Below are 14,151 nucleotides of genomic sequence, written 5' to 3'. Positions count from 1 at the left end.
GATGAGCACAGTACTTTATTGGCATAAACTCTCAGAATAGACATCATCAACAAAATGGAGTTAACCGCGTGCGTGCGCGATCCCCTTCGGAAACCAACAAGTTTCCTAAACTTGAAAATGAAATTCGCTTCTATATATGTACAATCTCTAGTCATTTATAAGAGACATTAGCACCCGAGAAGATAGGCGTGCTCGATCGCGACCCTGTAGGAAGAATGGAGCGCTTAAGTATAATGCACATGAAGGTTCAGCGCAAGCTTTTACGAACGTTTCTCTTGAAATGAAGCTCTGTTTTTTTCACTCGAACACCGTAAAAATACAACATAACGTAACCCTTAGAACATGTACAAGGAAACGTTAAACATTAAAATGTACACACACAAACACACATACATACACACACACACACACAAGCACACACACAAGCACACACACACAAGCACACACACAAGCACACACACGCGCACACACACACACACACACACACACACACACACACACACACACACACACACACACACACACACACACACGCACGCACACAGACAGACACACACAGACACACCCGCGCGCGCGAGCGCCCGCGCAGACAGACACCGAAGCCTACATGGTCCGGTCGTACTGTGGAATGCCTGCTATGGAGGATCAAGAAATAGCGTTATATGTGCACGCCCATTGGGACGACAGCAGAGAGAAACAATGTTTGTGTAGCACGGACAGGACATATATGCACAGTAAATACATACAGGACAGGTGGCATATAATTTTTAGGCATCAATAAACGTCTTTGTATACGCATGGACATAAACAAATGGCGTGATCAGATGGAACATACATTTTTGTCCGGTTTTGGAGAGGAGGGGGGGGGGGGAGAGAAATGATCTAGGTATTGAGCTGTAACAGTGTTTGCTTTCAGTCAGTCAAAGATGCGTGTACATTGACGCTCCTGAGCAAGAAACGGCGTTTTTTACGACTGTTTGTGTTACTAGACTGCCTTCAGTATTTTCAGTGATTTTAGTGCTATAATTTATGTTTTACCCTGCGACAAGGCGTAGCCCGTGCCACACAAAGGCCGCAAACTTTCACTATAAATTGATAGAGTAAAAAAAAGAAAAAGAAGGAAAGAAACCAATGACAAAACAATATTCACTTTGTACACACGCAGCAGGATACCGAAACAGAAACAGCGATTCTTCGATGGAGCAAACATATTGGGCTCTGTTACCTGTCTCGCTCTAAGTTAAGTCGGCGACGATAATATCTAGCGTTATCTTGGCTATTGGCATGATTTGTTCATCTATGGGCACATGATGGCAGGGATTTAGCGCAATAAGACTTAGTTCCAGTTATAAAGAAGCACTACAGTCTCGATTATCTAAGACTTTACATGAATGTAGACGCGGTAAGAAAATCGAAGGCAATCCAGTAAAACTCAAGACAATGTTTGTATGAGACGCGGTTTGTATGAGCCCAAGCTCATACAAACCACGGGCGCGGTGTACTGTTAGACATAAGCTACCCAGCCAGGCGCTTTCACCAACCCTTACTTTTCACTTCGCTAAGATTAAACTAAGTCTTCCGCATATACAGTTGGGCCGAGGTCCTGTGCCCAATTTACCTTTCCTGCTGCCAGCAGTTACCGGAAGGCAACTCCTTGAAGTATTTCTCATACACCGATGTCAAGTCAAAAAAGTCATTAAGATCGAGCGCTCCTTACGCCCTAACTACGTCCTTTTCTATCATTTGTGCCCAGCTCAAAAAAGCGAGCGGTGTTAAAGACAACTCATTTGAGGCCCGTCATTTTCACAGCGTTGCTTTCGGTTCAGGTAGGTGCGTTTGTATCTCAACATAGAGGCTAATCAAGTTGCACCCAAAAAAGAGGGAGCGCGATAACTATTCGTTCTCATGGCCGGAAATTTTTGACATAAAAAAAAAAACAGCGCCTCTTGTGCCAACCATGGTCTAAGAACAGGATTTGAGAGGCATTACGTGGATATCACGTACTGGAACTGCTGTAGGGCTAACGCAGGGCTAACGTTAGTAGTTCTGCAGGGCTAACGGTAAATCACGCACTCAGTAGTACTCTTTTTATATGTGTGACCGAATTTAGTGTACAAATGGTTGCGAAGTAAGAATTATCAGAGCCTCCAGAAAATTTCAAACTCTGCAAAGGAAAGAAAAAATAGCGGAGAAGGTACTGCGCCAAACAGAGAGCGAGTTCCGCTCATTAGTTCAAAGGCGTCTACTTTCAGCCATGTGAAACTGCTTTACAGGCACTGTCATATCATTTAGCCAAAGCGCAGGTACGAACTTGTGCGGGCCTATGCTACAAATGTCAATTCGTTTCGACCATCTGGTTTATCAACAAGGTTAACGTATTTTGGCTGTGCCGGTAAACCGGCACAGGTCTTTTTTTTTTTTCCTTGCGTCGTTGACGAAGTTTAACGATGTGCAGATGCGGTGATTTGCGTCGTGAGTTGTGTCATCACGGTGAAGTTTCACTGTGCTATCTTCTCTAGTTGGCAGTGAAGAGGCGAACATTGCGATGCAGAGCGTGGTAGAAGAACGGGCAAACTGAACGATATGTCCTGAATTTCCGCGTATGCTTGAACGGGAGCTTAGAAATTATTTTCTTTCTTTATCCTTATATCTTGTACGAGTGATGACGCATCGGCTGAGAAGCTGCAAAGTACCCACCGTGGTGACATAAAGTGGCTTTGGCGTTGCGCTGCTAAGGCCGATAGAGAGGGTTCGAATCCCGGCTGCGGCGACTGCAATTCTATGGAGGTTAAATGCAAAAACGTCCATGTACCGTGCATTGGGCGCACGTTAAAGAACCTGGTGGTCAAAGTTAATCCGGAGTCACCTCACTACGGCATGCCTCATAATCATATCGGGGTTTTGGCACGTAGAACTCCAGCATTTTTTTTAAAGCTGCAAAGTTAGCCGCAGAAGCCCGACAAGGTGACAGGAATAATGAAAGTCATGAAAAGGGAAGATGTGTTGGGCGATGTTTCATAATCGATGACTTTCTGCTGTATATCGCAAAAAAAAAAAAACAAAAAAAAACAGGGGTATGGAGTAGAAGACAGCGCAACGTCGGTGGAAACTTAGATCGCACAACCTCCTTGGTGGGTTTATCCAATAATTCCATTTCAGTCACCGAATTATCTACATGGTACTGGCGCAAAGCTAACTCCTAAACTATCACAGAAACGCATTCACTAGCATTCGCTTAACTAGCATTCAATCAAAACTAGTCTCTTAACAGTTTCTTCTTTCTTGAGTTTCATGGTTGAAGAAAGCGGTCACTAATCGCCGTGTTAATAATTCTTCTCTGGCTTCAAATTGGTTAGCCAAAGGAAATGACCATAGCGTTTTGACTGCTGTCGTACTGAAATAGGACTAGGGCCGGCTATTGATCAGGAATGTGTACAATTAAGTTACAGAGGATTTACGCTAGCTTAGCATTCGTGCTCCTCGATTAGTTTAATGTTAAAACTTCATTTGCTCTTTTTTCGGCAAATGTATCAACCAGCTTACTGAATCTTAATGCCTGGCAGAGGGTACATTTTACCATGAGGGGCACGCATTTGGATACTTTATTCTATAGAGTTAAGCGGCCATGTTGTGCAATGCATTCAGCTGTCCACGCTTAAGAAGACGTCATTCGCCTCTATTTTGAGAACAAACAACACTATCGACAGAAACATCAGGGACATGCTACACAGGACTTCACGAACTGTACCTTCTTTGTTTCTCTTTAAACTCGGGAACACTTTATCACCGCTACTGTGTGGGCGTTTAATTTCTCATTGGAACATTTAAAGACAATTTTGCATGTGTACCCGATGCTGTAAGAGCGAAAATCACTCAGGCTGCCTTAAATTATTTGTCATGCTCACGCTTATGTCCTGCCCATAGGTAGACAGCACATATATATAAGCTTGTCAATTTGGTACTCATACCATACGACGCAAATACAATAAAGGTATATGTGTCTTAATTATAAGTATCAACGCCAAAATTAGTGCTTTAGTACTGTCATTGCAAAGCGTGGGTCTTTAAATTTGGTAGAATTCATGTGAGTGGTTTAAAACTCGCCGGCTGTATCAGCTACAGGCTGTGGAAATGTTAATGAGTGCTAGAAGCATAATGATAACTTTGATCACAGCCTCACTATAACAAAGCAGCTATCAACAGTGAGCTTATCAAGTGCTAGCCTTCAGTGATCAAACAGATTGTGTCACAGTTGAGGAAGACGCAAGAAATTTCACCACGCATCACTCTGTATACGTCTTAATTTCCGCAAGCTCACATCTTCATTCTAGGTAATATACTGGAGAGTTCATACACATGCGTATGGTTTAAAAAATCTCGCCAAAAATGCGAGCACAGCCCAAGCAAAGCGCAGTGGAATATAAAGAAGTTAGTGTTCGCGGTGAACGGAACTTAGTTTTCATGTAGGTTTGCCCGAATTGCCTCATATATCAATATATGTACAATAGACAATCTTTTGGGCCATCTTAGAGGCTTTGGTACAGGGCATTCTTAGTATTTCCCTAGCAATATTACACATGGGAACAAGTGTAGCACAAGGCTTCCTATAAGATCGCCGTTAAATACAAAGCCGCACTGCCATAATCGGCAAGCACACTCGGCGACTTATTTATGCACTGACCAACAGTCAACCACGTGTGCCGTTTCTGATTCGTCAGGCCGGCCTCCTATCACTTGAATTCATATCAAGCGGCAATGCCTGGCGTTGGCATTTGCCACCGTTTATTCGGTGTCCAGAAGGAACGAGAGTGTAGGTATATCATTGGTGTTGTTTTCAGCCTGTAATAACCTATATGGCTGGCAACCAAGGAAGCCACCTAACCAGCTGTTCGGCGCGGTCCAAAGGCTGGACGTCAGAGTGATGCACGAATAGATAATCCACTGCGGTTGAGTCTAGCCAGAGGGTTATGACTCGGAGCCAGCGTTTTGCTATTGGATTTGCTTCCCAAACATTGGCTCTCCTTTGGACACTGAGCACTCAGATTTGGGCATGTGACAGGAGTTAGTGTTATGGCTGGAAATTCGCATGAAGTTTCCCAGTACGTTTGCAAAAGAGGCGAAAACAGAAGTTCTGGAGGCGCAACTAGTGTCTTGAAGTGCCAGAATCATGCATTAGTGACTGACACACAGAGTAAGTATAAGTATCATAGGTAACTCAAAACTGTTGCACGTCTGGTGCCGATCTAGCTTAATCTTGGAGGAATGGCAATACCAAGAAATTTCAGTCAGTTATTGTGCGATTTCATTAAGCTCGGTGAAAAGGTTTGTGTGCTGAAGATTCAATAACGATGAGCAACACGAGAACAAGCTGAGAGCTGTAGCCAACGTTTCGACAAGTGGACTTGTCTTCTTCAAGGCGACATACGCTCTCCTCGGCCCAGTACTGTGCCGAGGAGAGCTCTCACCTTGTCCTCGTGTTGCTCATCGTCTTGAATTTCCATCTCCCGCATACCCCGTGATTTCCCCGAAGATTCCATAAGCAGCTCGGACCAGGCTGCCGACACAATAACACGTGTTTTAATTGAGCATACGCAAGAAATTGAAACCTCACAATCACACGGACCATAACACTCCCGCTAATGTCCAGGTGTGTGGCCCAACTCCTAAAGTATGTATGTATGTATGTATGTATGTATGTATGTATGTATGTATGTATGTATGTATGTATGTATGTATGTATGTATGTATGTATGTATGTATGTATGTATGTATGTATGTATGTATGTATGTATGTATGTATGTATGTATGTATGTATGTATGTATGTATGTATGTATGTATGTATGTATGTATGTATGTATATGTGCAGTACATACGTAATGTCTAGGCTGAAGCATACATACCTACGTACATATGCATGCATGCACAGCTTATGACCTCTACACTGATCTCTCACCTTCCTTTCGTTTAGAAAGGGTTCTAGCATTCGCCGAAGTACGAACCACAAAATGGAACTGGGAAAACGTGTTCATCACAGTTTCCCTCAGACATTACTTTTAACACAATCCTGCTTCGGCACACGGCGAGTAACAACGAGGCACACAAGATAGGTTCACCTTGTCCCTTCCTCGCCTTATCTTTATGTCGGTTTGCGCAAAGTGGCCATAGTTCTTATGGTCCGTAATGCAGTATGAAACGACTAGCCCAGCAACAAGTATTACTCAGGTTCTAGGGAACACTGGCCAAACAGACGGTGCTTCGGAACCACAAGTATTAAACACAATGAAAAGCGAAAAGTTGACAACACTTCAATGATTTAGAATAACGTTGCCCTAGCACTGCTGCTGTATTAGTTGGACCATTTGATAATGCAGGAGGCTTCGCAGAACCTACGCACGTCGCAGTCCCTTAATGAGAGACGTTGCACCATGCTGGGCACTAAAAGCGTTTTTCTTTACCCCTATAACTTCGATAGGATCTCTAAGTGATGTCGAATTCATCCGTGCAAAGCAAGTGTTTTGTGAAGGAAGAGCGCGCAAATGACGAATAAGAAAAGTAGGTAAGCCAAATTGGGTCGATATGCTGCTTGCGTAGGCCGGTCTCATGCTTTGCCTCGCCTCCTCTCTTCACTATTATTTATATACACATCTACGCGTATCCAACACTTCTGGTCATATCTTCTTTTTTGCGGTGTTTTGTGTTATTAGCTCATAATTTTGATTCCACTTACAACTCGCACGCACTTGTCTGCTTTATTTCTCAGAGTTTCCATGAAATAAGTTCTTATTAGCAAGGTTCAATAGCTCAAGTACACATCTCAGTCACCACTCCTACGATCGTGTGCGATTTGTGACGTTCCCTGCTAATCTGACAGCAAAATTGCCTTGTCTTTGGCATAATGTTTATAGCAGCGACCTTCATTTATATTACACAAAGGAAGAGACGGCACCGCCTCCGCACTTTCGGAATAGTTTAGCTAAAGGCAGATTCGAAACGCTCCGCAGTATTCACAAGTACTGCTGAAGTCGGCTTTCCTGGAATTATGAACACGAAGGAAAGCTGCGAGTGCTTCTGTCTCCTTTTAACATGGTGTAGCGACCGCTATGTCGACATGTAGACACATGGTAACATCAGTATATACAGCAGCAGTGTCCTAGACTTTATCTTGTATACATCTAAAAGAATCGCATCACAATATATATACTGCTCGATGCGTATAGGGCGTGCTCTGCTATCATTTGGGCTTCACTCTTTTTTTTTTTTTTCTCATTCTCGGGCCACCGTCCCACAATCCGCCGAACGACTTGTTCAATACAACCACTCTTTGGGACTACACACGCTGCGGTCGAGACTCGCTCACAGCGTATACGTATTAAAACCGGCAGGCCCTAGACCAGCCGCAGCATGTGTTCTCTCACACGACCGTACTGACAAAATCGCTGCGCTTCGATGGTGTGGTCGGTTTAGCCAGAACACCTTCAACCAAGCGTCATATCTACGTTCGTAAACACAGCCCGTAACAATACGACCTCTGATCACAAGCTTATAGGGGCACCGCAGGCAGCGCGGTGCTCAAACACACAAATTCACCACCCGGCACATCGAGAGCTTGGTCTTTCAGGTCGGGCCTTGGCGAAGTCAACCGCGGCCAACGAGTCATCTTCGGCGACACTACACGCTGTTTTCTGCGGCCTGCACCGGGCGTAGCGTCTCGTCGCGGTGCGGGGCCTCTGCTCAGGAGTAGGATCGCATCGAGTAGCGCGTCGACACGGAGGTGGGCGTCTGCCGGTAGCAGCGGGCCTCCTCCTGCTTGCTCTTCGACGAGCAGCAGCGCATCCGTGCCCGAAACTCGGCGCTGAACTTCTCCTGCGTGACGAGGCAAAAAAAAAAAAAAAAGAGGAAAGACAGCGGGAGCAATCAGCACGCGCACACGTCCACGTGTCTTGGTCGCCGACATGTTGGCGACGTTTCATCTGCTAAGCGGTTGGAATGATGATGTGTATATATACTATAACTAAGCAGTGTCTTATATCGGTACTTTGACAGTTGTAAAAACTGTGTGACACCGAACTAAGAAAAGGGCAAGAAAAATAACAAACGAGAAAAACACTGCTGGCTGGACATGCGCTAAACCAACCGCTTCCTGTAGCAAAAAAAAAAAAAAAATTAAATCCGAAGATCCTGAAGCAAAGCAGTCATAGGCACTAAAACGACAGAAAATATCACTGCGTGAGCTGATGACATCAAGTATAGTCATACCCGAGCCAAAAATGGAGATCAAGTAATTCTGTGTGATGTCAGGCATTTAGAACGCTGGCTTCACCCGCCGTAGTGGCATACATGGCGCTGCGCTGCTAAGCCCGAGGGCGTGGGATCAAATCTCTGCCACGGCGGCCTCATTTCGATGGGGGCAAAATGCACAAACTGCCGTGTACCGTGCACTGCGTGCACGTTAAAGAGACTCAGGTGGTCTAAATTGATCCGGAGTCCCCCACTACGGCGTGCCTCGTGATCATATTGTGGTTTGGCCACGTAAAACTCCAGAATTTAAGTTAGAAGGCTCGCTTTTCACGAATCCATATTTCGAGCACAGTCAACGCGGCCCGCCGAGACCGCATTAAGAGTAGGGCGAGGCCCCAGTGAATCTCATCTATGCAAACTTAGTATTGCTAATAACGCGCAGCATGGGAGGCTGGTGTTTACGATTTTCAGCCTTTAGAAATCTCCGCTTGCAGCCTTATACTGGCGAGTTGTGTGGCATGGATTGAAAGCTAATTCGGCCCATTTCGCTGAATATGGGTGAGCTCATCAGAAGGTACTTCACATTTGTAGCGGATACAGTAATATACGTGGACTATTAACATTGCCGAAGTCACTCAAACGACAAATGTGAGGTTAGGAAATACCCATTATAAGCATGGTAACATGTTAATTACCATGCTAACATGTTAGAACCATGTTAGTTAGCATGCTAATCACATGGTAACTAACATGGTTCTGCATTCTCATTCCTACAAGTCAACTCGTCAGCATTTTGTTTGGCACAGAGCGATAATTATGTTCGCTTCGCCTTCATGTTGTAATATGCTGCTGTATATAATTTAAAAAGTGGAATTTTTTGAGTATCAATGCTAAACAGATGCTCATCTTGGCCGTCGTGCACCTGCAGTGCTGGCAGGCGAATTTGTCCTTACAACCTGAATGCGACCAGAGTCAACTTGCAGGCGTCTTGCAGCATTGGCGCTTTCACACCACATTTATCTACCTTTTACAAATTACACGGCCTCAGCAGTTGTTAAATACAGGGTCATATACTGTATTTTATTCTCTTGTAACACTTACAGAGTGTTAAAGGGAAAATGAGACATCCACCAAATGCCAGATGCTACAACACTTACGGAGTATTGTAGCATCTGGCATCACAAAAGAAGCCTAAATCTAGAATGTTATGCCAGCAAAATAAGAGATCTTAAGTAAGCTTTCCCTAGCGAAAGCTCATGATTGCAGATAGATATTGACAGACACTTACGCTATAAATGGCGTAAATGAAAGGGTTGTAGCAGGAATTGCTCATGGCAAGCCAGTGGGAGCAGAACCAAATGACGTTGATGTAGCGATACCTGGAAGCAGAAAATGATGAGCAGAAAAGGGCGTAAAATGAAGGCTGTCAAGAAATACAGTGCTACATCTTGACAGTTTTTCAGCACAACATAAACGGTGCATGGCTTTGATGCAGAAAAATGGTGCCACACGTGAATACTGTTTCATTCTATGTCTACTTCAATGATGTTTACACTACTACTACGGAGAACATTTAGACTTATTACGGGCAAACGCCGCAGGCCACATATCATATGGACTCAAACAGCGCTCTGCAAACATAGTTTTGAGAGCGAGAAACTCTCCCATGTCGAGGCAAGAAGTGCTTTTTAGGCGCTTTCGTGAATGGGTACCAACTCATTGTTTCCTTCGTTCCCACAACAATATGCTGCCGATCACGGGGCTCGATCAAATCGCCGCCGCAGGCGGTTGCGAGAAATTTACTACGACAAGTGTTTTCGTCCCCATCCAGAGCGAGCGTCCTATAACGAAATCGTATTGTTGTCGCCTTCAACAGGCGCTATGGTAATCTCATTGGTTGTGTGGACAATAAGCACTGGGAATGTTGGCATGTCAGAAACACTGCAACAAGTGTTCCACCGCTACCCTGCAGCTACGCGCGAGAGCGGCAGACGCTGAGCTCAACACATCGCTATTATAAGGTGGTATTTTGGGTTCAAGGGATGATCACACAGCAGTCAATAATTTCTACGAATAGCCCATGCACAGCGTTGACGTGGACTATAGGTTTGGAGAAAACATCTGCTTGAGTGCTTTGAGTCACTTCTTGCCTGCGTGACTTCAGCATCTGTCATCACTCTTTTTCGTCCCTTTCCTTCGCGTTAATAAGTTATTCCTCTAGCGTCAGAATCGTAGCAGCAATCGCTAAATCCCTAATGACAAATATCGTTCAGAAAGATGAAAGAGAATATCGTGCCTTTTATATTACATCAGTAATGAAAGATCAAGCGTCTCTAATACAATAACGCAGGCGGTGGAGCATGAGTGAATGAAAGGAGAAATAATTTATTCTGCAGAGTAACGATATGGCTTAGTTGGTGGTGATTTATATTAGCCACAGCGTCTTGTTCCATGTCACCACTGGACACCATGTATTTTACCTTTCCCATAGAAAGGAGTTTGCAAAATGTATATAATGTGGGTTCGAGGGGCGGTAAGTAATTAGGCTGAGGCTGATCGAGTTATCTGGCGTTAAGATGAATATTCATCTCAGTCGTGATAACCGAACAGAACCACCCCGCCTGTATATATACATATATATTGACCCGCGTACTTATTTATCTTTCTCAGGTGACCACTTTTCACCTGATAACAAATGTTAAACGTTATCGCTCGAAGCAGGACGCGCTTGCATGTATCGCAAGTTTCTCGAATGTTATCGATGGTTCTATCCGTTGTCTGTTGTCACCGAGCCTTGTGTACCCTGCATGCACGACGCGATGCGGGCACAGGTTCGCCAAATAAAACGTTAGTTTCGTGATTCACATTTTTGTTACAGTGTACTTCACCGTCACTACAACGTGACTATATATATATATATATATGACTACAAAGTAGAGGGAAGTATGGTTTCCGCGAGGTTATAATTGCAAAGTTGATGCACTGCTTATTATCGACGTTTCGGCCGGAGACCGACGTTTCTCAAGACTGAAAACAAAATGTGCAACATGTATTTTACCTTTTTCTGCAGCTTAAAAAAACAAAAAAAACAAAAAAGCAAGAAAGAAGTGTGTGTGTGTGAGAAAGAGAGAGTAAATACAAATATTTATGCAAATAGCCATTAAAGAGTTTCTGTAGGAAGGCCTTAGTTTAACGAGTGCGTGATTTACGCGGGCCACCAGTTCGGCTAAGCGAGCGGACGCAGCACGAGAAGCGCTTTCAGGTAAAAACGTGAACAGGGTCAGTGCACGCAGTGCCGTTTTTTGTCAGCTGGGGTGGGCAGCATCCCGCCGCGGCGCCCGTTAGGGAGGTGTGATGACCGTAAGCCGGCTCCACTGTCGATGCGGCAGTGCGCGAATACATAGTTGGTTCGTTTACACCCTAATCGGCTTCGCTCCCGCAGCCAGGAGAAAGGGTTGGGAAGGATCGGGGAGGAAGGAGGTGACGCGCCGACATATGTGAAATCTTTTTTCAATGCACCCGCTCGAGCAGACTGCAAGAACTGGCTGCTACAGTGTACCTGTACTTAAAAAAAGAACAAGAACAGAGAGAGAGAAAAAAAAAGAAAGAGACACGAAAAAATGAGGTTGTAGAGTAAGCAGGTGCGCGAAATAAAATCATTAAGACCATTTCTGAACTAGATAAGCAGTTAAGCACCCATATGATACGATCCCCATGGATGCATGTCTGTGCATGCTGGCCAGACACGCTGTGCAGAGTGCGGATTACAGGCGGAGCGCCTGAGTGTGACGTGTATGCATAAACCAATTATAGATGCAACAGTTGGAAGGTAGAGTAGTTGAATGGTCGTAGCAAAAAAAGAATAAGAAAAGAATAAGAAAAACGTTTCAGTGGAACAAGGATTTGATCGAAAAGGGAAGCATGGGGTCGGGGGAAATATTTACATAGAGGTGCATTCGCCTTCTAAGGATTTTAATCCTGAGGGGATACCGGGGTGTTCATTAATTCAATTTTTTATTGTGTCAAATTTGTAGGTGAAATAAGGTTCAAGTTCGCGTTCTCAGAGACGCCGCGGCGAGATGGTGTCCACCTCAGCAGACAACAAACGGCACCGCGTGCACTGACCCTGTTCACGTTTTTACCTGAAACAGCTTATTCTGCTGCGTCCGCTCGCTTGGCCGAACTGGTGGCTCTCGTAAATCACGCACTCGGTAAAGTAAGGCCTTCCTACAGAAACTCTGCAATGGCTATTGACATAAATCCTAGTATTTGCTCTCTTCGTCACAAGCACTTTCTTATTTTTTATATTTTTTTAAGCTGTGGAAAATTATATAAAAACAGACTCCGAAATGTCGCCACACACACACACACACACACACACACACACACACACACACATATATATATATATATATATATATAGAAATAAACATATATATATATATATATATATATATATATATATATATATATATATATATATATATATATATATAGCGCTTCGAATATCAAGTCCGGCTGACTAAATTATGTAAATTTAGTTGGACAAACCTCATGATATATATATATATATATATATATATATATATATATCATGAGGTTTGTGCATAACCAACTAAATTCAAATAATTTAGTCAGCCGGACTTGATGTTCGAAGCGCTTTCTAATCGTAATGCTCCAGGCACCCTGCATGTTCTTTGGTGCTAAACGCAAGAATCGTATTAAGACTAAATCAATGTCATGGTCGTACTACCCTTACTTGCGTTAACAGATCCAATCAAACAAAAGAACTAGCGGCAAAGTTGAACAGACCTGTTCGCGGATGTTTTCTTCGACCTCGAGCCGTCTGTTTAAAGTCCCCAGCACAAAAACGTAGCCGGGTTCCGTAGCGCATCATAGCCTTAGTGGCTTTTGCGTCATAAAACCTTACATAACCGAACATCTGCCATCTTCGTCGTGTCGGCCGCACTGTGCGCCGGACTAGCATTTTGATGGTTCAGTTTCTGCTTACCGCCCCCTGAGGAATCCCTCTCTTGAAGCATATCTCAGGCGCGTGCTGCAAACGCCACAGAGAAGCAAACCATCGCTGGAGGCCTGAACTTCCGAATACTGGAGACCTGGACTTCTTGCCGCAACATTGCAAAAATAAAACAGCGCCCAAGCAACAACGGGGAATAAAGAAAGACGGTGCCACAGGGCTGTTGTGCCGTCTTTCTTTGGTCCCCGTTGTGGTTTGTGCACTGTTGTATGTTCGTAAACCATTGGCTGTTTTTGCTCTTCACCTCACAGACCCACTATGGCGGAATGGGAGGATTAAAGCTCGAGATAGTATACAATCAAGGCCGCACGTTGACGTGCGCCTTTCCTTCCGCGTCTTTGTTTTCTTTTATTGTTTTTTTTTTTTCTTTTGTCATACAGCCTTCGCTGCAAATGCTTCTCTTCTGTCGCTCTTCGCAACTTGCTGGCGTAAGTTTATATATACACACATTAGTGGAGCCCGGAAGCCAGGCTGATAAGCCACCCGAGCCTCGCCGACCGCGATTTGTGGGCTGTTTATACGCGACCACGAGAGGCCACGCCACGCGCGACATAGATGCGCGCCGAGATAATCCCGCTCACTGGTTGATGACGGGATAGAGCTCCTGGAGAATGTTGTACGTCTGGTAAGGCAGCCAGCAGATGGCGAAAATGGCCACGACCACCAGTATCATCTTGGTCACCTGCGTAGATGAGAGCAAAGCCCGAGGGAACAGTGAGTTAAAGAGAGAGATACCAAAGTAAAGAAAAAAACATGGAAGTCAACTAGAGGAATTCTCCGGTTGGCTAACCTGCGCTGGGAAATGCAATATGTGCATTGCAAATCATTACAGTGCTCAAATACATCATTTTCCGACAGCTAAATGACTACGGA

General features: G+C 44.4%; 1 long non-coding RNA gene across 1 annotated transcript; it reads right to left on the bottom strand.

Moving 5' to 3' along the window:
- Nucleotides 1-7,538: 7,538 nt before the first annotated feature.
- LOC119451520 (uncharacterized) lies at nt 7,539-13,942 on the bottom strand. The gene is made up of 3 exons (XR_005191805.2): nt 13,860-13,942; nt 9,529-9,619; nt 7,539-7,865 (listed from the first exon to the last, which is right to left on the bottom strand). It is a non-coding gene; the product is annotated as an uncharacterized LOC119451520 (long non-coding RNA).
- Between the last annotated feature and the right edge of the window lie 209 nt (nt 13,943-14,151).

The sequence above is a fragment of the Dermacentor silvarum genome, chromosome 1 (assembly GCF_013339745.2).
Source record: "Dermacentor silvarum isolate Dsil-2018 chromosome 1, BIME_Dsil_1.4, whole genome shotgun sequence".
Taxonomy (NCBI): Eukaryota; Metazoa; Arthropoda; class Arachnida; order Ixodida; family Ixodidae; genus Dermacentor; species Dermacentor silvarum.
Note: the sequence above shows the minus strand (reverse complement) of the source record. Positions and strands in the feature narration are given on the sequence as shown.